Source organism: Aythya ferina (assembly GCF_964211825.1).
Source record: "Aythya ferina genome assembly, chromosome: 1".
Taxonomy (NCBI): domain Eukaryota; kingdom Metazoa; phylum Chordata; class Aves; order Anseriformes; family Anatidae; genus Aythya; species Aythya ferina.
The window spans coordinates 55473558-55498748 of NC_140296.1; the positions used below are offsets into that span (position 1 = coordinate 55473558).

Sequence of the window (25191 nt, forward strand, 5' to 3'; positions counted from 1 at the left end):
AGGTGAAATGATTATGAAAATGCACATAAAAAATAATTTTCACTTGTTCATAACGTGTTTTTCTGTTTGTTTTGTGTGCACACATATGCTTTTCAGTTTGCTCTCTGCTGCTGTTCGTGACCTGACTAGAAATGTGTGTGCAGTCCCAGGATTTCTTGAAGCAGGAAGAAAGTTCTCTAGATTGGTGTTTGTAAACTGAATTGTCATGAAGTTGAAATAGGTATCTGTGTAGCAACTTGTCATGGTTTTGTGCCCTTCAGAAAGCCTATCAAGTATCTACAGTGAACAGAATAAAATTAGCAGTCTTTGGGTATGAATCACTGTCCAAAATTTCAATTCTATTTTAAAATACCAGATTCTGATGAAACTTGTGCTGCTTATCAGGTGTGGTACAAACGTCTCTACTATCCCAGAGATAATATTTTCATTTCAAAGCTGCTAAAAGCTCCTAAAACTCTTCGCAAATGGTGCATTGAGAGTCCAATTGGTTTTAAAATCAAATCTTGTGAAATTTGCTGTGTTTTTTGATAATAAAGTGTTTTGGAGCAGATTTCTGAAGCCTTTTGTCTTCAAGTTATGCATAGTCAAATGGAACAATACTCATATTTCTTGGTCTCCCCTAAAAGGCATCAAATTTTTAGGCCCATCTGACAGAACTAAAAAAATGTTTAATAAGTGCAAATTGAGATGTTTATACATGTTGGAAAACCCATGTTCCCGTTTATAAGTGTGCTGGTTTTAGCCAGGCTGGTGCAGTATACACAGAAGAAAGTAAGTGACACCATTTCAGCAAAATATTTTAGGAGCAGCAAGTATGGCCGTGGGCAGAAGATGTTAAACATATATGCCTAAGCACATCTGTGGGCTTGCTTTTCAGCGGAGAAGTAAAAGCTTTTTGCATGACTGAGGGTCTGAAGCTACTCTTTCCAAAACTTTAGCTCCTGGCAGCCACAATTATGAAAAAACCCTTCAAAATATGATACAAGTGCAAACTGGGAAGGTATTGTTTCTCACAGCTTCAGGATTTTTTTCTCGACATTCTTTTCTGCATTAGCAAACGGGCCAAACTTTGAGTGCTTTTATTGCTGCTCATTCTGTACCTTGTAGGATGGTAGAAAGTGTAAGTTGTATCACTTTACTGTTTGCTCATGAGCTCTGTGCAAAAATAGAAGCAGATACTGGTGCTACTCCTTCCTCATTTCTGAGAAAGAAAGAAAATAATTGGGACTATTCAGCTGCTTGGTCCTCCTTCCTTGCTACTCCTAGAACAACTTCTGATGTAGGTTCAGCCCTACCCATTAGCTAACACTGGGAAAAGGTCTTAGGCTGTGGGAGATTTTTATTGTCTTTTTTTTTTTTCTTTTTTTTCTTTTTTTTTTTTTTTTTTGAGATTTCTGTGTCTGCTCTGTCTATAACAGAGCAGCAGCAAAGGATGCCCTACTTCCATTCCACCCCCACACTCTTTGGGCTGGATAAAAAGGGATGTAACTCTGGTATCATTTCTTCTTCACCAAGGAGAAGTTCTGACCAACTTTTGGCATTAAAAGGAAGAGGTCCCCATAGATTCATATGGGTCTGTAGATTATATTTGTTGTCAAAAACACCCGTAAAGTGTATGGAGAGAGTGGGGAGAGACTTTGTGTGGGAGACGTGCAAAACAGAAGCCCTCAGTGGAGGCCTTTCCATCAAGCTTTGCAAATGCAATACTGTGAAAGGAAGGGTATGCAGGAAAACTGTTATATTCTGTCTTTTGGTGAGAGAATATTTCGTTGCTGAATACAGGTGGTCAGTGCCTGAAAATCAGGCCACAAGTTCAGAGGTAATACCAACAGCACGCACAGCTGTTGACCGTGGCGTTGGCTGCATGGAAGGGTTGCATGCAGATGTGTAACTGATTTTTGTTCCTTGCTTTTTTCTTTCGTGTATAACTTCCAGTTTGGCTACGTTTGCTGAAAAATTAGTGAGATAAGCGAACAGGAAGACCACAGAGGTCCAAAATAGATCAGTCTCTTTCAGCTAACGTTCAGTTGAGGTATGGCTATGTGATAGAACCAGCAAATGCAGTCCTTTTCTGCTAGGTAAGAGAACAACAGCTTTAACAAAAAATGACTAATGTGAGGGAAAAAGAGTATTTATTCACATTTGTACACATAATGATAATAAACAGATCAGGAGCATTTTGAAAGGCTGACGCTTCAACCATATGACATACATGTAGATAACACAGCAATGCCAGTCGTGTATTGTACAGGAGAGGTTGGAGTGTACAAGCTTCAGGTAGTTGGAAGAGCATGGGGTTAATTGTATAAAAACATGGCAAAACCAATGGATTTGATGTGTTAGTTTTTATCCAGACTCTCCTGTAGATTCAAAGCAGTTTAAGTCAAAAAGAAAGTAAGTTTCTACGGTCAGGAAAAAGAGCTGATGGCTTGCATTCACCAGAGATCATTCTGGGGGAATAATCCCTTAATGTTTATAGCACTGTGCAATTTATATGATGTTTATTTTTATAGTTCTTCCAATGACAGAAGGAATCAGCTCGAAAGCTGTTCCTAAGCGGGAAGAGTCAGCGCTGTTCCTTCCCAGGTAATGCCAAAGGCTTGGCTGACTCTCACGTTAGGCTGCTGTGATGACTCTGACTCAGACCAGGTTTAACCATGACTGACAGGATGCCTGTCACTGATCATATCCGCGTCTGGGGGTGAACGATGCTGATTGGACTGGAATGAGACTACTGATACTAAATGGAAAGTCAGAGCTGCTTCTCTCCCATTAGCATCAAAGCTGAGATCAAAGTATAACGCAGGAGGTAAGGATTCTTCTTTCAATTAGGCTCTGGTCTCTTTAATTAGAAACAAACCCAAGTCATCTTTATTGTGTCTGGAAGAAAATAGTTGCTGCCTTTTTGTGGCCGTCTTTTGGAAAGACCAAAACATGCTTGCCTGTCAGATTAGCCCAGTTTATTAAACATCTGTTTTCTGTCTCGTGTAAACCTTCTTTCCCTCTGGAAGTGTTCAAGCTTTGTGAAATATGCAGGGTTGGGAAATGTCATTCGCTTTGAGGGATTAACACCTGGTTTCTTAAGCGACAGGAGTCTTTTAATAGAAAGCAGAGCAAGGGTATAATCCTTAGTAAACATCAGCTGTAAACATTTCATTTCAATTTGCTTTTCTCTCAGAAGAGAAAGACTTCCTCGTCTCTGGAATATCTGAGAACAGAGCCCAAATGGTCTCGGGCTACAGGCATTTATCTTCTACTCAAGTTCAGATGCTGTGCGTTGGCAGGGAAGTTCTGTGCCTGATGCCCAGAAGTTTCATTAAAAAAAGGACCTCATCATCCTGCCTGGGCTGTGTTTTTTAAGACTGATGTTCTGGGGTGGGCTGTTTGGTTGGTTTTGTTTGTGCAGCCATCTAATGGAGGTTCCTACTTCCTTTGTGGGGAAAATGCCTTCTATTAAGGGTACTCCCTGCCAACTTCAGGCCACTGTAAGTATGCCAGGAAAAGCTTAATATTTAAAAGCCTCTCTGCTTACCACAGCACACGTAATCCTTGCTGTTAGAAATTTGCACAGGCGTTGCGCTCTTCTATTAAATCTGAAATTTCATCTGCACTTTGAGAAACGCTTAAATTATTTTCTGTAACATTTATGGGCTACGGTAATTGCTTCGTCCTAGCTATTCGCCCCTCTCCTCAATACCCATATTATAGCCATTAAAGTTTCTCAGAGAATAAGACAGGTTTCTTTTTTTTTTTTTTTTTTAAAAAAAAAAGACCATTAGACAATGGCAGCGCAGAAACATGAAGCAGTGTTTTATGCTTTCTTAGCCAGCTTCAACTGCTACCCGAACTGCATTTTTTTCCAGCTTCGGAAATGAACAGCAGGTCAAATGTCAGTTATTCATCAGCCTGAGACTTTCTTTTCTTCTCATGCCTGAAATTATTTGGCCACCCCTGTCAGACCATTTCCAATGAATATCAAGCATTTAAATATTCCCTAATTGTCACACCAGCCCTGCTGGATCTTCTGAAATTAGAAGAAGAAAAACGTGTTTTTTTCTGTAATTCTGAAACCGATCAGCTACACTTTTCTCAGCAGAAGGACATTAGCAGATACCCAGTATCAGCAGATACCCAAAACCCCTGATTTTCACTGACGGGCGATTGGAACATCCTTGGGGAAAGGCTGGAAGTTTTGGCTGCTGCTGTTAATAATTTCATGTGCTTTTCAAAACGGGAGAGAAAATGATCCAAAAGCCAAATCCTGTAACCCAAGGCAGCAGGCTGTTTAAACGGCTGGGTTTGGGTTGTTTTTTGTTTTTTGTTTTTTTTTTTGCTTTGTTTTGCTTTTGTTTTGTTACAATATTCTGTAGGATTGACAGAACGAGCGAGAATATAACCTAATTGCCAGCAGATCCAGCGCCTTTTCAGGCTGGATTGATGTGTTTGGAGTTAACTGGGAAATGAATATAATTACCTTGAATGAATTAACCTCAGGGTGGGCAGGGAAGGCTTCTCTGATGCCTTTGCCCCCGGGTTCGGCCGTGCTGTGCTTGCTCCATCGCAGGGCTGCGGGCAGCCCGGCGCAGGAGGCAGCACGGGAGCAGTCCCCAGCACATCTGTTCCCAAGCAGAGCCCACATCTGTTCTGCGGGCTGGTTTGTGGGGTGCTGCTGCGATGCTCTGCGTGGGGAGCGTGGGCTCCCAGCACAGCTGCAGGCGGCTCCCCTGGGCCACCCGGCTTGGAGGCGGCGGCTGTGCCCGGAGCAGCTCATCATCTTCACCCTTCCTCTTCTTCAGGAGCACGCCTGTGGGTGAGTGGGTAATGTGACAGAAGAGGAGATTCGTTGCATTTCCTCCTTCAGGAGCATGGGAGGGATGTTCTGACTCGGGTCGGAGGAAGGAGGGCAGCTGGCCTGTTGTCAGCTTCCTTCCTCCCCCCTGAGTCCTCTCTTCTGGCTTCAGAGGTTTTAAAACTAGATGTCAGGCTCAACCAATCGCTCTTCCATTTGGAGTTAAGAGTGCAAACGTGGTACCTTCAACAGGCTGTTCATCATGCCCGTCTCGGATTTGTATTTTAGGATGAGATTAATTGCTCTCTGGAGCTGCTTGTATATCCCTGTAAGGGGAGCACAGGGCCACGGCTTAGTCTTCATCTATCATCCAGGCACCTAACTTGTTGCTCAAATTCCTTTGTTTCCTTTTACTCCCCATCCATGTGAGGCGGGGAGTGAGTCTTCCCTGCACCCCATAGCTGGCAAGCTGTGCTGGGGGGAGCAACTTAAACCTGCTTCTTCTCTCCTAATTGTTACAGGGAAGCCGCAAAGGAAAGCATGCTTCGGAGGAGCAGCTCATTAGTGCTGTGGTCCACACGCATGCCATGATTAATTTACTTAAGCCTGTTCTTTGCCAGCACAGGGTGGTCAAGCTGAGGTTATTTTCCTTAAGCAGTTGTCTTTGCTTCTGGCCATATGCTCCGGAGGGGCATAAGAGATGAGCAAGATAAGCGTTTGGGAGAAAATAGCTGCCTTCCTCCTCTACCTGGAGAGCGATTGTTTAAATACAGCGTGTTGTCTGCAGCTAAAGAACTGCAGCCTAAGTGTGCTGCTTTGCAAGAGCACAATCTCATGGCAGGCTTCAGGCATTTCTACGCACTCCTGGCTTACGCTCCCGCACTAAAGCTCGAGCAGGAGATCAGGGAAATTGGGCTCAGATGCGAAGCATCACTGGTATGTGATTGTATCACACAGCGTGATGAATGGCCATTCAGAGCACTCTGAATTTCAGGAACTGAAATTTCAGGTAAAAGCATATTTCCCTGTAACGTACTCTCTCATCTGCTTGAGAGATGGAGGAACCTTTATCACAGACTCCTTTTGCAGTTGCTTTCTTCCATTATTTTGAAGAGAATGGCAAGCTATCCCTGTAAACAAAGGCTTAAGCAGTACAGGATAAAAGAATGGCAAAATTGTATAAATTGCCCATTCATTTCCCTTTCAGTGCATTGTCTGTCGAATATGGCCGTGTGTTAACAATTTTTGCCTGCTGATACCACAAGCTGTTGAAGTGCCTCTCTCCAGGTTTATTTGTCTGCTGTTGGTTCCTCGCTCTGCATCCAATCTTGCTTTGCCTTTTAGCTTGGCATTTGCTTTTTGCATTGGGATTCATCTCGGTGTGTTCATCGGGGGTCGTCATCTGTGCTTTTTCTTTCCCTAAACCTCAAATCTGCCACAAGCCCTCTCTTCCTGCCTGCTTTTCTGGGGTGATGGAGCTGATGGAGCCACAGCCTTAGCAGCCGCTGGAGGAGGTGGCACTGGCAGCCCCCTTGCTGTCCTGGCAGGAATGCTTCTCTGGCCCTGTGGCAAGGCAGCTCATGGGGTTAGCCCTGCAGAAGAAGCTTTGATTTCCCCTGCTTAGCTGGAACAACCAGCTTGCTACACGATCAGGTAGGTGACAGGGTAAGTACAACAGAGCGTATTAGCAGCACTTCAGATTCGAGCGAAGCTGCTGCAGAAGTACAAAGCTGCAGAAGTGGAAGAGAGAACAAGGAGCTCTGACCATTATAATGCATAAGAATGCGACTCCATATCGGTTTGCATGTTCGTGCTTCCTTGCTGAACACTAAAACACACCTTTTACAGCTTATCCTCCTTGTCCTCTTTGTTTCTCTGCAGCTCCTTTGCAACTGCTGGTTGAATTTCTTGCTATTGATACCCTCCAGACTAACAGGAGATGGCAGAAAGATTTTGGAGTCCTGGGCATATCTCCTTGTAGGTTTTCAACCACCTTCATTTTTTTTCATCCTCATTACATGAGGATGAAATCGTTAAAGCATTATCTCTCTGTTGTTGTATCGGGGAGATCTGTAGAGGGGCTCCACCAGCTCCCAGGTTTAAAAGCCTTCAGAGGACTTAGCAGTACCTCTAAGCTTGTCTCCGTTGCTCCAGCGGGGTGCCCTGACAGGGCTGTGATTACAGTACACACACACAATTAAACGTTGCCTTTTACGTGACAATGCATAAATCACATAAAATACACAGCTGGAAGTGGCTGCCAAAGTCTTTGTACCTCTTTGAATAAGGCTAGTGTGTTAAAATTGCTCTTGGATAAATACGTCAATTTTTGAATGAAAAGTGATGCATGAAGCACACATCAAGCACGAGATAACTCAGCAAATACAAACAGCAATAGCAGAAGTAGATTACAATATCTCCCTTTCTTATCCCCACCCCCAAAAAGGAGGCTTTGACGGATGGAAATTGCACAAACATAATGCTGCCAGAATATAAATAGCAAATGGTGAGTTATGACTTGGTGCCAGTTTGCTTTCTGATGGCCTGTTGGCAGATGCAAATATTCCTGCAGTGCACAGCAGCAGGCAGGTTTTCTCCTCGTTTCTTTCTCTGTTACCTTGTCACCTGGTTTTCCAATTGATCCTGGAGGCCTTTCTTCTTTTTGTCTTCAGTTTCCCTTGCTTTTGTATTTGTAGGCCCAGTTCTCATCCCACAATATCTGTGTATGGTTCTCACTGAATTTATCTGCAATAATCTCCGTTTAGGTGATGGTATTTGTGTGTAGATGATGCATGGTATTCAGAAGCTTGCTCTTCATGCATAAAGGGGGACATCTTTGTTCTGAAAGGACTTTTCACATTTCAGTGCCTCATTGCATAGCTGTTACGATGCTTAGTTTTATTCCCTTCTGTCGTCTAACCCCTCATCTTTTTAGTTTTGTCTTTTCTTAGAAGGTAGAAACATGCATTGCTTTGTTTGTATTTTTCTAGATGGACAAACTGTGTATCTCTTCATTGCAGGGATCTCTTTCTGGTCTTCCACAAGCGGTGCATTTTAACAGATCAGTTAATACCGGATCTGGAATAACTGAGTTGGTGGAAGACCTTCCCTTCCTGATTACTGACATGGATAAATGTCAGCCACTGTATGTTGTCTTGGGTGGACAGGAGTATCTGGAAATAGTTAGGTTAGTTTATGAGATTATAGGGTCCAGGGGCTCCTCAGGGAGTGTTGCCTGTTGGAATTAGTTTCAGATACCACTATTTTGAGGAACAGAATGGAAATAAAAGGGATTTAGCAGAATTAAGCAAGGAAATGCATGTAAAATGTACGTGAAAGAAAACGATTTGTGAAGCCTGAGATAAAAAGTCTTCTTACAGGGCTGTAGAAGAACCTTGTCAAGTGGTTTCCCAGTGAATCCTAGCATCAAATTCACACTGATTCTTGCTGCAACCTGAAACAAAACTAGCTCAGTGCTGTCTGCTCCTGGACGTTCCAGAGGAGTTCAGAAACAGCTTTGCACCTAGGAACAAACCCTGGTTACTGGCAAAATAAAATACTTTTCCCTGAAGCCCCTGAATGCTCATTCAGAGCGTCCAGGTTAGGACAGGCCTCTGGAGGAAGGTCCAACCCTTTAGCTGAAGGCAGGGAGAGCTGTGAGCAGGTTGTTGAAGGTCCATACAACAACATCTCAGAAACACTAGATGGAAGGATTCAGGAGTGTTGTAGCATTTTATTTTTCTTTGATGGACTTAATTGAAGTTCAGACTTCGCAGTTGAAGATGCGTCAGTGTTAACTCTGCGACTGGCCACCCAGAGGTAGAAAGCTTTGGGTTTCTGTGTGGCAAACTTGCATGTAAGGCTATAAAAGAAATGAGATAAGGTTCATTTTCTAAACAAGAATTCATAAGCTTGCTTCTTTTCTAGAGCTCATCGAACCCTTCCCATGAGGCAGTGCTCATCGTATAAATGAGATGTGTCATAAGCTTGCTTCTGGTTTAGAGTTCACCAAACCCTTCAGGTTTTCTTTTTAATTTTTTTACTTCTTGTCAAATAATTACTTTGTGTCTGCGTGCTTTCAAAGACCAGGGAAGCTTCTAAAAACAAAATTCAAGAAAAAGAACTCAAGGAAACTCAAGGAAAGAGACTGGTTGTGTCACCACGTATTCAACTTCATCGTTTTGGCAGTCTGAAGAAGAGCAAGGTAGAAACATCAAGCTGCAGGCTTTGTGAATCAGGGGAGACTTCATATGTGCAGCTGCTTTTAAAAAGTCAACAAGAAAAATCGCCTGAAAATCTTGTGAAATCCTTCTGGATTCCACAGCTAGGTTTTCAGACTTCTTGTATCAAATCAAGTGGGATTGCTTTTAGAGAAACAGAATCAGGAGAGGGTGACCTTGTTGCTTCACGTAACACAAGCTGAGTCTAGCCACTGTTATTTCTTTTCGTATCTGTTCCTCGAAATAAACAACTCTGAAGAGGTATATGCCTTTCAGTGGAAAGGTCGCTTCTCTGCAGAGCGTTTCAGACCTGTGCTGCCTACGTTTCGTTACAGGGAAGATCACGTCTACAGAGCTTAGCCAGGAGAAGTGGCTAAAGGTTAGGGAGGAAACAGTTCAGCATTTTCCTGGGCTGGGGGAACAATCCTTTGAGGGGTCAGTTAACACTGCTGGCCCTAGTTTCGCTGAAGTGACTTGTTTCCTGTGCAGATACAGCAGGGTTTCAAACAGAAATGTGGTGTCATGCTGAAAATGGGAATTCTGTAGGATGTTGTAGGGGAAGAAAAAAAAAGAACTTGAGTTTCAGCCATCATGGTAATATTTTACTGAGAGTTAAACTGCAAGTTACCTCCTGCAGCTAAGAAGTTCAATAATTCACTGGCCACTGCCTCTTCATTACTCAAAAACTGAAATTTTGGATGAAATGGAGCTTGTCAGCCTGACACTAAAGTAGCACAAAAGGATTAAATTACTTAACACAATCTAATGCTTTTGCATCCGTTGATGGCTTACGTGTTAACATTTACATTTTTCATTTCAAATGAGAAAATTATTTTAGCAAGAGATGCTCATTTTGGGCATGCCTGGCTAATTTGTCTGTGAATTATAATTATTCCAGCAGATGAATAACTTACACCCTTTTCCCACAGACATCTTAGCTCCACTCAGAGGTAATTCAATTCCTTTTTGGCCATCAGATCCTCGCATTGAGATTAACCAGGTGAGCAGAATCGTAGAATGATAGAAGTTACCAATTACCTTTTGTTTTCCTCTGGGGACACTTGAAGGCCCCGAAAGGCTGTGCAGTGATGCTGCAAATTCCTTTGGAAAGGTCACGCGTGTGGAAGGCGATGCCGTATCAATGAACTTCTGGAAACGGGCTTCGGTGTGCTGGGTCCATAGGTGGTGGATGCCAGAGGCTGAAAACCACAGCTCTAGCATGTGAAGTCCAGACGTGGATCTCCAGACGTGTTTTAGGCTGTTACAGTGAGAGTTGTCCGAGATGGCAAAGCACTGGGTGAAGGAGATGGGTCTGATAATGGCAGGCCAGATCTGCTTTGGTGACTGCATGCAAAAGTGTGATGGAAGAACGGGGGGGAGAGCTGGGAAAGTACATTTTGTACATTTTGAAGATGCAAATGTACGAGAAACAAAATTAAGAGGAGGGAGAACTGTGCTGGACTTGTACACAAGCGTAACTTTCCAGATTTATTACTTTTTTTTTTCCAGTACTCGACGCGCTGGTGATCTGATGCATTCGTGCCTTAAACATCACAGCACGACACAGTCACATAAAGCAGCAGCTCTCCGAACCAGCAGTGACTGTGCAGCAGAGTCAGTGGCAGAGCTGGAGACAGGATCCCTCCCTCCTCGGTGTTTAATTGCCTCCCGTCAGATGCTTACGCATAGCAGAGAGTTAATGATGTGGCTCTTAAAAATTACTGCAAATTGCAAGTCTGCTACGTTAATATGATTAATTGGAGCTAAGAGCTGTAGCTAAGATACTGCTAAGGCACAGTTGTTTATACAGCTATAAAGTTGAATGTGCAGCCATAGCAAAACTTTCTGTGCCCTTCTGTCCCTGCTCTGTGTGCTGGCAGAAAGCGAGTGGTTGGCTGCTTTTAGTTTTGGTGGGTTCATTGTAGATATCAGAAGAAAGATCTTTGCAATTTGTTTTCAGCATGTTATTGAAACCTTTTAAAGTATACAGGAGTGAGGAAAATAAATTCAGTAAAAATGCCTAAAATAACCAAATCTCTCTGAGCCCCTTTTGCCCATTTTGGGGTTCGTTTTTTTGTTTTCTAGACTCTTGCTCCTGCTTCAGCCTCCTGCCAGCTGCCCTGGAAAGAGCTGCCACGTGTGTGGTGCTGTGTTGCTTGCAGTGAGCGCTGACCCTTGGGAAGGAGAGGGCTGCCTGGCTCCTGCAGGACAGGCTGCCTTCTCCAGACGGGCACAGAAGAGAGGCAAGAGCAGCTGGAACGAGTTTCCCAGCATCTGGTTGAGATGACCAAATTACCAGAAAGATAAGTTTCTTGCTGATTTGGCAACAGGAATTCCAGTCCTGACTGGATTTGTGATTCATGGAAAAGATCAAGAAAGCATTGGTGAGGCCAGTCCTGCTTATTCGTCTGTTCTTTCATTTTCAGTTTCTCAGTGATGCAGTGTTTGAGCTAGAGACATGGAAAGGGAATGTTCACATTTAAAACAAAATTGGAAATGTTTGGGTTTTCTTGCGCTCATTTGAAGAGAGTGGAAACATTTTCCTCTTCGGTACAAGAAAGCTTTTATTGAGCCAAGCTGGAGCAAAGTTTGAGGGGAGTCAATAAAAGTTTGTAAGTAGCATGAAAGTTTCTCAAGTTCGCATGAACTTCTGTCACGTGAGCCTTTGTCCCGAACAGAAAATGTTTAACGTGAAGGTTAAGATGAATTAGGTGACTTCTGATTACCCAGAGAATGAAGGCTGTGTTGGTATCCTCGTGCCTGCTCCTTTGCATATGGTTCTTTCATCCCTTTGGTCTGCGCTAGGAAAGAAAGAGGACTGTTGGAGGAAGGCACTGTGGAGCACTCTGTCTCGCATCCAGCAACAGCTGAATGCTTTATGGAAGTATATTAAGGCCCTGACAGGAGAAGGTAGCCAGCTGGCTGCTGCAGCAGGATGTGCTTATTCTCCCTCGCAGCCGAAAAGGAGGAGCTGGCAGGGCGCCTGCCGAGCTTGCAGGGCGAGAGGGAAGGCGCAGACTCCTGCAGTATTTTAACTAGGTGGGCCCTTAACCAGAAAAATAAGAGGAGAAAGCACGCTTTTCAAGTCTGCCCAGGCCACCAGCTGGAAGGTGGTGAAGGGCTGGCTTTAATACGGGTAATTACCGACCCAAAAGCCTCCCTGCTTTGGGATAGCGTAAGAATCTGCTTGCTGAAAGGCTGTGAGTCAAATAACCATGCCAGTATTTGTCTTGCTTGAGACAGCACGCAGAGTGGTGGTGTCCGGCTCTGTAAAATGGTGATGTGACATTTCTATGGGATCTAGAGTTTGGATACCCTTTTACTACCCCTCCTTCCCCTGGTGAGCACGCTTCAAGCCCAGATGTCAGCGTGGGATACCAACAGCAATAATTGAGAAGAAAGAAATCCACATTATAATGGGCAAGCCTGGCAAAGAAGGAGTGCTAGAACAGTGCTCACCCTTTAATGATGCCAAATTTTGAAGCAACACAAGGTACCATCCAGTCCATCATCCGTTTTGAAACAGCAAGCAGGTGAAAACAGCTTTAAGGGATTTTTTCTCCGCTGTGTGGTTGCTCCGTTGACTGATAAGCGAAGCTCCTCGATAAGCAGTGAAGTTGGCAGTCCAAGAGAAGTTTTCAGTAACGTAACGAAGAAACCTTGCTGGCTTAGACTTGGAGGACAAACCAGATCTGGGTTCTGTGTTTGGAGATGCCGTTCAGTGAGCTCTGCTGTGTTTTGGAACAGACCTTCTCCCACGTTTATCACAAGTCCTGAAGATAAAGATGATATTAAAGATAAGTGCTAAGGCCTCTATGGACTTTTGATGATGGAGTTTTGGGTACTCCAAAGGTGTTTGAAACACGTCATGGAGTTTCAACCATTTCAGTTATCATGTGTTCAGATAATTACAGAACCCCAGAATAGCTGAGGTTGGAAGGATCCTCTGGAGGTCATCTTGTCACACCCTGCTGTTCAGGCAGGGCCACCTGGAGCAGGTCACCCAGGGCTACATCCAGGTGCCTCAAAAGGCAACCCCAAGCCTTCAAGGCAAACCCAAGCCTTAAAACCCAACCCAACTAATCCGGGCAAACTGTTGCAGTGCTCAGTCACCATACAGTTACTTGCATACATCGTCATACCGAACCTCCATGCCCAAAACCCAGGTCTCCAGTTATGAAGACGACTAGATATCTGTGTGGTCTGTGTTGATCTTTCAAAAGGCAGGAAATGCTGCTGTGAATTGCTTTCCCTATTTTTTTTTTATTGATTTATTGGGAAGAGTTGGGAATAAAAAAGGAAAAAAAAAAAAACAGCAAACAACACACTTGAATGCTGCTCTCAGTTTACTCTCCCTTTCCAAGCTGGCAAGCAGACTTGAAGTAAGCTCTGATACCTGTCTGCTCGCTCACAGGGAATCAAACGTGTTAATTAAAATATTATTTCTGACCCCTGCATGACCCGGTTACCGCACTGGTTTGAGATTACAGGTTGGTATAACGCGTGCTGTTTTTAGCGCCACCTTAGCTGCTGTTCGTCTGCTTGACAAGATTAAAGATCATCTGACAGCGGTAGATGCAAATAACCAACCTGCCTCAAAATAGCAGAACATATTTATACGTACAGAGGTGGGGGAGCCTTTTCTGCGTCCATCTGAAGTCTGCTTTTCCTTGACCTTAATTAGGAGCAAGCACAGCCACGATGGAAGCACTTAAAAATGTGGAAATACCTCAACGTGGCTACTCGCTGAGATGCTGAAAGTGACTGACCGTGTCAAGCACGCCGTGTCGTCTTTGCTGGCAGATGCATTTTGCAGCTCGCAGACCTGCTTCAGCTCCTGGTAGAGCTCCCTGGGCAAAGGTTGAGAGGCGGGCTGGGGATTTATGGTGCTTTCTCAGTTGCTTAGGAAGGAGGCAAAGAATACAGCTCAGGTTTCTCTTAGCAAGTTGAAGGAATTTCGGCCCTTGTTTTTTCAGACTCGCAAGTGCTTGAGGCTTCAAAGCCGTGTACGTGTGAAAAAGGGGGGAAGGAGGAATCCACAGCACTGCTAATCTCATGTTAACTTCAAAGAAAGGGTTGAAACCCCAGCTGTAGGAAAACAGAGAGGATATTCAAAACAAAACACTTGCATTCAGCTCTCTCACAAGCAGGTACTACACCATGAAGAGCCTGCTGTCCTGGCCAGCAGGATATCAACCCCATATCCAGTTTTCAGAAATCTGTGTCAATTTTTTCACTTTTTCTTCCAATAAAGCATGAAAGCTAGAGTTTTTATTTTATTTTATTTTATTTTTTTGTTACAAAATCTGGCCAGCTGTTTTGATACTGAATGATCTGTATGCAATATGTGGTAAGAATAGCATTTTAAAGAATTTGTCATTGATTTAGGAACCATAGATGAAGGCGAGAGGTTGACGTTAAAAACAAATTACCTCTGGCGTCATTTGGAGGAAGAAAATAAGAAGCTTTAATTGCTTATTTTTACATCTGATCCAAGCGCTGAGAGCACTTAAACATCTTTCTCCTGTTGTTTTTTTTTTTTAACCGTGTGTGTTGTCAGACTCCTCGTGTCTCCAGCTGAAAAAGGAAATGAAGCTGGAATCCCGGTTCCGTCTGTTCTTTTGTGCAGCAGCACTTTCTCACAACAGGGCAGCTACTTGAAGCGAAGCAGGAATGCCTTGTCAGTTTGTCTCAAACTCTTGCTAGCCACATGGGAAAAGCTCCGGAGCAGAGGGAAAATCTTGGCCTGGTTTGTCCCTTTTTTTGCATGGGAGCGGAGGAATTCACAAACCTCAGGGAACGCTGGTCGCTGGGTACAGGAACTAAAATGGTTGCTTGTTTCTGAGGGCAAGCTAGCTCTGCTATAGGCGTGCACAACAAATCTGGCTCTGTGAGTTGGGTTAAAAAAATCATTTAATAGGCAAAACAAACCTGGTGATTATTAAAATATCTCATTTCTCTCCTGCAGTGTAGTAATCTGTTTCAAATTCCGGATCACTGAGCAAAAAAAGCTAGATTTTATAGCAATCAAACAGTAGTGCTATATAAATACACCATTTAAAGAGAGTGAGAGACCATGTACATAACAGTATATAATACTGCAGGCTCACAGGATGGCTGAGGCTGGAAGGCACCTCTGCAGGCCATCCCATCCAACCCCTGCTCCAGCAGGACCACCAGACCATATCCAGGTGGCTTCTGAAGATCTCCAAGGAGGAGACCCCACAGCCTCTCAGGGCAACCTGTGCCAGTACTCCATCACACACAGCACAGCAGTGCTGCCTGGGGCTCAGAGGGAGCCTCCTGGGGGCCAATTTGTGCCCTCTGCCTCTTGTCCCGGCACCAGGCACCACCAAAAAGAGCCTGGCTTCATCCTTACTGCACCATCCCTTCAGGTATTTATAGACATTGCTAACAAGCAAAATAACATTATGAATGGCATCCTTGGCAATGGCAATGCTTCTGCTTTAAAACTGTGGCAAAATTGCTTTATGTAACATTTTCTAATTTAATTACATCCATTTATCCATTTTCTTTCATCCAGTGTAGCTAAGGCTGACTTCACACAGCTGACCTGCTCTGGGGGTGTAGCTGCTGTCCTATACCATCTCCCAGGCTTTTTCGTGCAATCCAAGTGAATGTTCTGTCAATGGAAAACCTGCTGCTAGATGTATGGAAATACGAGGAGAGGCAGTATTCCTAGAGGAAGAGCTTTGCAAGAGAGGTATTCGTATGTTTTAAGATTCCTGTAGTGATGATGTGCTCCTTCCAGAGAGATGGAGCCGCACGCTTTTAGGAATTTACAAATTTCCAGATCATTGATGGCTGTAGCAACAATTGCTCTGCAGGGCCCCATGTATGCACCAGCACTTCATGGCACGGGGGCTGTTGTGCTGGAAAGGAAATCTCACTGAATGCATGAGGTTACTTTTATTACTCAGCCTGTGAATTCTTAGGAGCTGACAACCCACTCCTACAAGCTGAGAGCTAAGAGATGAAACTGCATTTGAGCTCCTGCTGCGTGTGGAACGTAACGATACAGGTAAATTGGGAGACCAGGATCTTTTAGCAGGAAGGCTTCAAAGGTAGCTGTCGTCAGCTGGATAGGAACTTTTGGCGCTTGAGCCAGCTCCTGTGAAGAGCTAAGTGGCTGAATGCCACGCGCTGTTTGAAACAAAGCAGAATTACCACCAGAAATCTTCATGGACTTGCACACCTATTGGTGTCCTTCAGTTTTTATTTCTGAGCGGTGATCTTTTTTTTTGAGAATGTGGCATTACAAAAACAAGCAAACAATTAAGCAGAAAAAACACAACAGCAAAAGCAGACCAGGAAAGGAGATTTTGTTACAAGACTCAGTGTAAGTCATTGGACTTACACTGTCGTGAGATTTTACATTTTTAAACTGCTTGGAAGATGGCTGAACAGCCACAGCTTTCACTGTTCATGCTGTTATAAAACATCACTTTTACAAAATGCTTTTCAACACTTAAGTGTGAGCGTTGAAAATGGTTATTTGCATTTTGAGCTCGCAGTGAAGCATACCGTAAAACTCCTGAACTACGCTGGCTTGTGATGCTAGACACAGCAGCTGTGGATGGGGATAGAAAGTTCCTGCTTAATTCTCAGGTTTGTAATCCATACAGGGAAGAGGGAATTGTTCTCTCATTACTTGCGTTCACCCTTTGCAAAAGAAAAGAGACTGATGGATATAATTTGAAACCGTGACGGATTTTTATACCAGTTTTTTTTTATTAGTAGTTCCTTGGGGCTCAGCTGAGTACAGTAATCACAAAATAACCATTTCCTTTAATATGAGAAATTATGGATATTTCAGCACAGTTCCTTGCAAAAGCTTAAGCGTTTACATTCATTTCTAACAGTTGAAGATATCTGGAAGCACTACTGTAATCCCATGGGATGAGCTTCGTAATCTGCAAAACCATCTGACAAATACATATTTAGGCTCAGGTAGTACTTTGCCCCCTAGATCCATACTAAGCGTGGGTTTATCTCATGTGCCCTTTGTTTGGGATGCTTTTATTCAATAAACTCATAACATTTACTCAGACCCACTCTGTTTAATGTGCCTTCAATGCTGCTTTTTTTGCTTCTTTCTCTTTTTCCCAGCTAGCAAGAACAAAGTGCTATGCAGGAATGTAAGTGCCTCTTCACTACAGAAATCCTATCCCAAGAACCCGAAGTTGCCCAGCTCAAAGATTTTTTTGTTGCAAACACTCTGAGTAATGGTTTTAGTAAGTCAGAAATGCCGGGTTGCTAACTGCATTGATTATTACTGACCTATTAACCTTGAACTACTAAAACAGTCGGTAGTTGCTGTTCTGAATGCAAGCAGAAATATAGCTGGCATCAGCAGCCGACGTGCTGTTTTGCATTCTCAGTCTGTAGTCGGATTCTTCTGCTCCACTTTGGTACCTGATGGCATTTACAGATGAAAATTCTTGAATGGCAGGTGCGCTGCGACTGTCAAAAATGTGCATGCACAGACTTACGAAACGAAGAGCGTGCTTACATGCCCTGCAAAGGAAGGGAACCAAAACTGCAATCACAAGACAAATTATCTCTCTAATTTGATACAGTTAGCAGCTGTTGTCAACTTCTGTCAGGCAAGTTATTCAGAGTTAAATGTTCCTGAAGCGTGCTGTATCCTTCTACCTGAGTAGTTTGCCATTAAAAGTATGAAGAAAATTCTGATACAATTCTTTTGAGACATCTGTGGAACAGGGTGATATAAAATACTCAGGCTGCTTCTGTGGTTTTAAAAAATGCACACAAATATTTGTGTTGTAACCACCGAGGTGTATACTTTTTCTGTATACTAAGGGGACTGGTGAGTCTTTTTTTTCCCTGTAATTCAGACGTGGCCCATTTTTTGCAGCTGGGCAAAAATCTGGATCTTCTGGTCTTGAGGCTTTTCTATCTGGAAATATCCCACAGATTAAGCTCCAGATGAAACCACGTTGATTTCGAGCGAGAGGAAAACAGGGCCTTAAACAGGAATCTTTAGCTTTATCGTCCTTGTTCCCCGTTCCAGTGACTGCCAAGCCATTGGTTTCCCACCACGTTTCTGTTTTTGGACTATCTCTCAGTTACAATGTCATGAATTCTCACTGCTGGCAGTAACACACATGTTTTCATTTACTGCATTACGGGTATTCTCCAGACAACCCGTCTGTTGAAAAGAAATTAATCCCAGCAGCGAGCTAAGATGCTGAATTCTCAGCAGTTTGTGGACTCGTGTTTTTATGTTGAGACTATTTATATCTGGATTGAATTAATTTGAATATGTAACCAGGTGGTTGTGGTTACGTCTTTTATTATCAATTCTATGTGAAAAGCTAGCAGAATGCAACCAGAGGATGGGAAAACTCAGTAAATGCAGTTGGGAAATACAGCATTGGAAACACAGCTTGCATTTCTCCACTTTATGTCTATGATTTCAGGCATGACAAGGATCAAGGAATATAATTATACAACGTATAATAACCCAAGTATGCTAAGGAAGGCACGCTATTTACGATTTCCAGACCTGACGCATTTTAAAATTTCACTGCAGATGAAAATCTAATAACGTGTGGGGATTTTTTGTCCTGTGGTGTCCAATCTCGCCAACAATAAAAAGTCACAAAATATCCAGGCAACTTCTTAGATGACCTCTTTTGAAAGAGAGAAGAGAATTTGGAAGGTAACCTGCAAGGTCTGTTACTAAGCTGCAAATTCATACTCAGCAGGGCTGTGCTTTTTATCTGTCTTTCTTCTCCCATGAATATTCAAAATTGCTGGCTCAAGGAAGAAATGGGCTTAGTCTTGAGCTGCATTTTACAGCGAGCAGAGAGAGCAAAAAGATTTATTTTTACTCCTGTTAGATATTAAGCACTTAAACTATCTGATTGATTTTCTTCGGGATTGCTCCTTTTAGGAGGAAGCTAGCTTAACATGCAACTTGTATCTGTAATGATTATCACTTCTACTCCATTTCACTGAAACCGAAGATTAATCAAAGCGAAAAATGGAAGGGCTTTTTATCTCAGTCCTTGTTTTCGTGCGGTTTGAGAGAATTTAATAGCGAGAAATGGAGAGGCTGAGTACTGTAAAGGCAAATAAAAACTCCGCTGGCAAATTCTTCAGTATCACATTAACCCCAGTGCCCACGGTGTTGGCTGTGATGACATTCAGTCGGTCTTGGAGGAGCGTGGAAACCAAGCAGCAACTGTGGCTACATGGATTGGGCTGTTATGCCTCCTGAAACCTCTGTCTCTCTGCCACAAGAAGTAGTGTCCAAGAAATAGCCTTTGGTTGGGCCTTGCTGATGTGCTTTTTAACACTGAGCGCTGTTAGAAATCCCTAAGCAGGGATTTTGGATGATACACCGGGCTCTTTTTTTTTCCAGAGGTTGCATTGAAACCAGTCTTGCTTTCCTCTTGAGGACTTCCACTGGAATTCACTATTTATTTATGATGTATTGCTGTTAGCAGCAGGCTTTAAACACAGCCTGCCTTTCTCAAGATGACAAAATGCCTAGAATCAAAACTTTCTGAAGTGTTAGTAAATAACTGCAGAGTTTGTTTGCAAAGGGCGACGCAGGCAGTGAATTTAAATACATGCAGATCAGCATTTTCAGTAATAAGGGCGTGCATAGCTAGAGGATTGGGAAAATATCTGTTTTAGAAAGCGTTCTCTTGGTTTCTCTTCCTGTATATTGATTTTACAAAAGCTTTTTATCTGGTGACTAATGTATGCACGAGGAATATTTGTGTAATCCCCTGTGTCTGAGGGGCAGCCTCTCTGTTTGAGGGTTTCCCACATCAGTCTCAGTCAGAATGTTCTCTCCTATCTTGAGTCCACATGCAAAAAAAGAGGAAAACCGGCAGAGATGTATTATATATATCTCTGTTACTCATTGCCCCTACTCCTGTATATTTCTTTTTAAAGTAATTTCCAGTTTGGGAACCGTGGTGGGGCTTTCCTATGCTACAGAAAATAACATCAAACAAACAGAGGAAGTACTTTTGAAGAAACTTTATTAAGAATAACCGCTATTTCTGTAGTAACTCTCTGCGTTGTGGCAATGGAGAGAAATGCAGCTGACAGATAAAATTATTTGTTTTGACATTCAGTTTACAGGTGCTTTGAGGAGCGGCCAAGCCCCAGTGAATAGTTCTTGTCTTGATGGTTGGCCTCCCTCACTCTTCTCTCCATGAAGAGCATCTCCCTGTGCTTGATGAGGGTTAGCTCCCTTGCTGGGAACACAGAAGGTAGCTACCAGGGCATGGCCACCCCTTCCACAGAAAACATGAAACAGAGAGGCACAAACCTTGGCATTCCTCGGGACTCTGCCACCAGGGTAAAGCAGCTGCTGTTGACAGCAGCCTTGGAAACTGCCAGATTGAAAAGAGCATTGTGAAGCTGTTCTTTGTACTCTCCTGGGTGCAAGGAGGGCTACAAGCTGTATTAGTTGTGGTACCCAAGACAGACCAAAGGTAAGGAGGCCAAAGCTGTGGGCTGAGGTAGGTCAGAAGGTGTGGAGAAAGATGTAGGTTGGAAAGCGGGTTTGGGGATGGAAATGGAGGCTACTGCAAAATGTTGCCTGACCATGGGCCCTTTTCCCAGGAAATCCGTGGTCCTGGCATGCTGCTTCAGAGTCAGCGGGTTGGTTAGGAGCTCCTGGCTTGTGTCTCGTCCATCACTCCCCTTGCAAAGCTGCAAAATCATTCGTGGTTGAACAGCAAGCTCAGTAAAGTGATATGCTGTCTTAAGTGCTTCTGTAGCCATCTTCTCTTTCTGCTGTCTTTCGTAGTGCAGCAACTTCTCAGAGTGCATATGTGAGTGTTTAAATAAATAAATAAGTTCTCAGTAACTCCTGAGCTTCGCTTTGAATTGCCTGGTCTCTGCAGGAACGCCACTAGGCATTCCCATATTCACATTTTATGCATGAGGGAGTGTAAGCAGGGCATGGTAAGCCTCTGCTTGGAAATGCAGCACGATATAGAACACACACAGAGCAAAATTAGGTTGTTCTGAGAAGTCAGTTTGGGTTTTCTCACAGCTTATAAAATATGTATTTGGGCAAGGGCCACGGGAAGGCTCCCACAGTAGTTTGCTAGACTTAGTTGTAGATATAATTTTGTAAGTATGAAAAAAAAACCTTATATACTCTAATAGGTACCTGCAAAATCAGTATCTTTAAAAGTTTATTTATTTATTTATTCTTGTTGTTTTCTAGCTAATTCAGATACTTAGTAAGGGAAAACATGCTGGGGAAAAATGTGTGTTCGTGCAACTGATGATGATCCTCAGCAGCTCTGTGTTAAAGGCTTACTTGTTTGCACACCACTTATAAGGTAAACAGTGTATATCTTATTAGCCAAGTCTAATTTTCTTTCTAATGGGCAAACTAAATATCAAGGCAGAAAGATATTCTGTTTTTTTTTTTTTTTTTTTTTTCTGTAGCTATTATCTAAGCACTTAATTTCAATGCACCTGTCTAGGAAACAACAAATGAGCAGAGCAGTTCTGAATCCTGGTGGTGTTGTTGTTGGAGTCTGTCTCCTTTCCTGTGTTACCACTGTGATTTAGAGGAGCTTCTAACTTCTGAAAAATGTTTACCAGGTGGGCCATCTCAGTAAAAAAGCGTTCAATACAGCAGTAAGAACAGCTCTGCACTTTCCAGCACACCACTGTGCTGTGTCTCTCCCCCAAAATTAAAATCTCACGCTGCTAATGCTATCAGCGGTGTCACTTTTTTTTCTTCCAAATCAATCAAATCAAGCGTCCTTTAAGAAGAAAAATCAATTTAGCCTATTAATTAGCTGAACTCACTGTAGCGCCTGAAGGCCAGAATGTCATTTCCCAGGAGATTTGCTTTAAAAATACAAACTAAAAGGGAGCACTCACAGCTTGTCATCAGAAAGGGCTCTTAAGTGTGTGCATAATCTTCATCTCAAGATATCTGTGTAAACTTTATCCTATCTCATGAAAACCTATCTGAATATTTTAATTAAGTATTTTTGGTAGTATTTGTTTAGGTTTCTTTTCTGCCACGTGTTAGATGTGGGATCTTCAGCCAGCCAACATAGCCAGTGCCTGGGGAAAACATTACTACAGCAAGCTACCAAGATGTTGCACCCCACTATGCCTTGTTTTGACATGTTACAAGGCTTTATAGTTCATCAACCAAAAAAAAAAAAAAAAAAAAAAAAGTCATAAAATTTAGATTACCAACTCATAAGTGAAAGAAATAACTTATTCCATGAAAGTGGGTGGAACTGTTACTGCATACTCACAGTCACCAGCGTTACTCCACCACGCTGTCTCCCAGAAGCTGTGTGAAGGGGCAGTGCTTCATAGTGAAACCCGGCTCCTTTGCCATTTTATCTTTCTGGTGCTGATAAATAAATGGATTTCAGTGGCCACTGAGAGTGATTTGTCCTCTGAACCCACTATTTGGTACGTGGAGTGGGGTTTGAATGGCCTTCAGGAGTGGGAACTGTAAACTCAGCTCAGAGCCAAAGCTCTCTACAGAAAATACCAGCAAGTGCTCAGTATCTCATACTCCATGGAGCAGAAAGGAATTCAGTTACAGCTCACACAAGCCTTTGCATTGTCTTTGCAGCTCTGGTTTCACCACGAGCAGCCCTCGAAGCTGCTGCAGTCCTGGTGCAGAGGCTTGCCAACCTTTCAGTGAGCCGTCTGTATTAAACACCAGATTGGTAACGTCAGCGACTCAATGGCACATTGGATTTCTTGTTTGCTCAGCCTGCCAGCCGAGTGCTGTAGGAAAGGAAACTTTTACCTCGTCAGTCCAGAGCAAACTGCAAGGCTGCGGTCCATGGTTTTTGAGTGTTTGTGTAACTGCTCGCTAACCAGCAGCTCCTAAACCTTGTACAAGAACTCAGCTGTGTTAACCCAAGAGGTGCAATGGGCTTAGCAAAGCAGAAGGATCCTATTTAAAGGAATAACAACAAAAACAAAGCAAACAAACAAAAACCCAGCTGGTGAGTACACGGTTACATTAGTCATGCCACCTTATGTTTCTTCTGACTTTGGTATGAACTTCAGGACACGTTCAGGACACACAGCTCTAAAGATTAATTTAGAATAATCACGAGCCATCAGTTTTTGTTTATCAGGGTAATATGATGAAAGTAATGAGCTCTTACTGTGGACACATCAGTGGAACAGCTTTTCATCACTTTCCCTTGCCTTACCTTTTGAAGGATTGAGTTTCCTGAGTTTTCTTGATTTTTTTCCCAGAGGTTCAGCTGGCTTGCACTGCTCAAAAATAAGAAAAAGAAAAAAAGAAAACATCAAGAAGTTTTTATCCATTAAGTGTGTGTTAACCACCTGAGGAACTTCCCTCTAAAGGAATGCATCTGAGCATCGTTTAAGCACAGGTCATGCTCAGCAGCTGATCTGGCCAGGCAGATGCCAGCAGCTTTCTGCACAGCCACTCACCGAGCAGCTGTGGGATTGTGACTGAAGATTCATCAAAACCATTCAAACGTTGAAATCACACGCAGGAGGAAACAGGAAAAGAAAAATGGAAACCGCAATAATTAAAAAAATGTGAGCTTGTTGTTGCCTTTTCAACTTACAAGCTTTCTTTGGAGAAAAAAAAAAAGCAATTGCAGAAGTATTCTCAAATTTGCCAAACCCAAGAGTTTAAACGTTCAGTTGGAAGGACTTTAAAATCGTGATGGTAGTTCTTATGTTCCTAAAAATCCTCCTTCTTCAAGCTTTTACGCTTCCTCTGACCTTCCTGGCAGGAATATACGACAGCTGTAACATGAAAAACTCCGCTTGCAGTGCAAACAGATCATTCGTGTGAATATTCTCCACCTTTCTTAGCTGCCTTCCCCACCTTGCCATGGCTCTCTAATGCGGAGACACCCTTCTGTCTCTTGCCTGTGAAAGGGCAAGTTGTTACTGGGCTGACTTTTCTCTTCCAATATGGTGAGCGAGGAGCAGTTTGGGTTACTGCTGCCAGATTCAGAGTCGTGTCTGCTTGGGAAGTGGTTGGACAGTGGTTGCACAGGAACAGTTTATACCAGTATCTGTTCAGCACATAGAGCACAGTCCTGTTCTGTTCTGACCTGTTGGTTGTTTTGGTGTTCCATCATTCCTTTACTGGGTGATACAAGCTAGAGCAAAGAAGATAAACTTCTACATAAAAAAAAAAAAAAAAAAAAAAAAAAAAAAAAAAACAACACATTGTTTGCACAGAGTGATGATCTATGGTGGTATGAAAAGTTCACTCCACCTATTACCGAAGTTTCATGCTATTTTTTTTCCTGTTGCACCATTTTACTTGTTACTGCACCAGGCTGTCTGAAACACGCACAGTTCGTTTCACTGAGGCTGTTTCCCTGACCCTGGATTTGTCTCTGAATTTTTTTGATAATGAATAGTTTGTGAAGTCACGGAAAATGACTTAAGTAACGAGGTGCTGTGCGTCATCTTAATCACGTTCTTGTTCATCTGCCTGGCACTCAACACACATAACGTAGATACGGAGGCTTCACTCAGCTTTTAACTAACACGTTTTATTCTGTTATTCTTTGGTCATGTTGACATACTGGTTCTGAGTTGTGGGCTAGGAGAAATATGCTTTGCTGTGCCTGTTAAGTGTTGCTTTGAAAGCTCCTAGCATCACGGTGCTGTAGAATACGGGTGCTGTTGAAACTTGTGAATGGAGGCATCTGATTCAGGCAGGGGTTGACTCTGCTGCTTCACAAGCACTTGCTAATGTGTCCTTGTGTTACCTCACTGCTGTGGGAGGTAGTTATTAATCCTTCTTTATGGATGGAGAACCATACGAGAGCACAGACCCAAAAGCATGAGCTCTTGACTTAGCTGGGCAGGCTTTACAAGCACTAGAAAACTGGCTCAGTCTTCTCAGGGCAACTGCTCTCAGCCTCAGGTAAAGGTTAGGGTGGGAAGGGGTGCTCTGAGAAGTTATTCCAGCTCTGTGCAGCATTTAAAACAACAACATCAAAAAACAATCCCCAAAACCAAATTATTAACGGAGAGAAGGGAATCCTTGTTCCTTTGCAGAACAGACTTTGCCTTAAACAATCACTGGACAAGGGAGACTAGAGAAGATATGGGCCTGCTGCTGAATGGGAGCGGACACTTCATCACAACAGACATGGAGAAGACCAA

The 25191-nt window shown here is 43.0% G+C and overlaps 1 protein-coding gene and 1 long non-coding RNA gene across 7 annotated transcripts in view; one reads left to right on the forward strand and one right to left on the reverse strand.

Moving 5' to 3' along the window:
* Window positions 1-25191, forward strand: part of FARP1 (FERM, ARH/RhoGEF and pleckstrin domain protein 1) — a 193531-nt gene that overhangs the window by 39260 nt on the left and 129080 nt on the right. The window lies entirely within an intron of this gene.
* Window positions 22117-23321, reverse strand: LOC311439012. Its single transcript, XR_014694507.1, has 2 exons — window positions 23238-23321; window positions 22117-22414 (listed from the first exon to the last, which is right to left on the reverse strand). It is a non-coding gene; the product is annotated as an uncharacterized lncRNA (long non-coding RNA).